The sequence below is a fragment of the Terrapene carolina genome, unplaced genomic scaffold, assembly GCF_002925995.2.
Source record: "Terrapene carolina triunguis isolate 2854851 unplaced genomic scaffold, T_m_triunguis-2.0 Scaffold541, whole genome shotgun sequence".
Lineage (NCBI taxonomy): Eukaryota > Metazoa > Chordata > Testudines > Emydidae > Terrapene > Terrapene triunguis.
Window position 1 is genome coordinate 1,532 of NW_020664892.1, and position 2,475 is coordinate 4,006.

Here is a 2,475-nt window from a genome sequence, read left to right on the forward strand (position 1 = left end):
CCTTTAGTTACATCATACAACTGCCATACAATTATTATTAAGGCATTTAAGTGTCTTCGGATCCAGATTTTTAAGCACATGTTTGATTTCTTTCTTTTTTTCTCCATGGTGTCACTATCGTGCAGTTAAGGGGCTCTGGGTGCATTAACTGTGCATTTCCAAACCTTAATATGTTTAGATTTCTTTTAGATTTAACATGAACTGTGCATTTCCTGGGTTTGTAATGCCTGGTTTGGGGATAATTAAAGTATTCCTGTAATGAAGTTGAATTTTTGATATGTTCTCTCACACAGAACTCCATTTTTTCTTTTTTTACCCCTGGGGATTGTTCTGTGAACACGTCAGGGGTGGTAGAGACCCTTATTCCTCCTTCCTCAGGGGCTCAGTGACTCACCTTGGAACCAAAGGGGCCCTGGGTTCATTGTGCTTGGTGCTTCCATCTAGTAGCTGGGTGTATAATTTAATAAACAACCCCAGTGACCTCTACGACATTACCAATCATAATTGTAGGGAATCCAGGGCCAACTAATTAAAATAATATGACAAAGAAGTTTATTCCTGGGGGGAAATGGAGGAAAAGTAAAAGAAGAGAAAGGGAATAGGAGAGGGAATCAAAGTTATCAAATAAATGAGTGACCATCCTATCTCTCAAAAGCCAGCAGCAAAGTAAATATAGAGAAGATGCCCCCAAAGTCTCTCCACCAGCCTCAGCCTTGGAAGAAAGGACATGTTTCCCTTCACAGGGAAGCCAGAGTACCTCTCACTGTTGTGTGGAGTTCCCTGTTTTCCCAAACAAAGGACCTTCCTTTACATATTCTTCTTTCTCACCAGGTGCCATGCATGGCCCTGGCCTTCATGTTCCCCAATGTGTCCAACATTGCCATTAAATCCTTCTTCTCCCCCCACATCCCTGCTCATACACCCTGACCCCCATTTTTGCCCCTCTCACCCCAGTCCATGTTCTGGTTCCTGCTCACCTACTATCCCCTCCTGCTCAGCCCCATTTCCCTTGCTCTGTAATCCACCCTTTCTTTCTTGCTTTTGTGGTATCTTTGCAGGGCAGAGTTGAGGTTGCATCATCTGCTCTGTGTTGCATAATCGTTGCTTTGATGAGTTTTTTTCATGAACAGATCCATTTTTTTTTAAAAAGGCCATTTTTCTATGAGACTTCTTTTGTGAAAAATGTCCATACCATTTTCAGTTGCGTCTGTACTGGGTAACGTATCCAAAGTGTGAGTCGCCACTGGAGCCTGATGACCTGGGACAATTGTCTCCCTTCTTTACAACACCAATGCTCTGAATTGCTTTGGTTCTGTTTATAGATACTATATCCCATTTCAAACTAATGTCTAATTTGTTGTGTCCACTTTAACCCTCCATGAGTTTGTTGGACCGTGAATAATAGTGAACCAAATTCAAAATCATGATTACCCCAAACTCAGTGGCTTTAATAAAATACAATATTTGCTAATCAGGGTTTTATTTATTTAAACTGGGAGTTTCAAATAAATATAATGGGTGTTTGGTACCTAACTCCCGTAGGTCCACAGCTTTATTTGTTTACTTTTCCCAGCAGCTCTTATCTGTGCAGTAAAGCTTTGATTTCCATAGGGAGCACTTGGCTTGTCTGTGCACAAAACAGAAACGCTCATGTGTTTCACAGCTTCTGCCCCCAAAGGATCCATCAAGAGAACAGAAATTGGTCTCCACCAAGGATTCAGAGTGCTAATGTGATAAAAAGGCTCCTTTGTTCCAGGGGCTCAGAACAGCCATCCAGATTTTCAAGCCAACAAGTACTTGCTCTTCTCTTCCTGTTTGAACTGATGAAAATCCCTGATATTTCTCTCCAGTGCACTTCCACTCCAGTCATTGTCACAGGCTTTCCACTATGAGGACAAAAGACACCCACATTAGAGCTGGAAGGGAATAGCATGGGACAGCCAAAAAAGGTAAGATATTCAAACTCCCTTAGCGCAGATGGAAAACCCAGTCTCCAGCCTCTGAATCCACAAATGCAAGCATGCAGAATAGCCCTAGTATATCATGTTTGCAAGACAACACAATCCAGGGAGTAGGTTACTAGGTTAACATTCAGCACTTCTATTTCCAGCTCTGCCACTGATGGCTACAGGACTGCAGACAACTCATTGCCCCTTTGTCTGTCTCGTTCATTTAGATTAGTTTTTTGGTTCAGGGATGGTTTCATTCTGTGTCTGTGGAGTTTCTTTCTTTCTTTTCTCCCCAGAAATGTGCGTCTAACACTGCTCAAGACCCTCTTGATCAGAGTACACTCATTAATGAGTTTGTCATACCATCAAAGGGTATGAATATGCACTAGCCTTTGTAACCTGAGTAGATTCCCCAAACTTCAATCAAAAACACTCCAGCTTAGATAAAACATTTAAAATAAGTTTATTAACTAAAGAGAGAGATTTTAAGAGATTGTAAGTGGTATAAGCATAGAAATTCAGAATT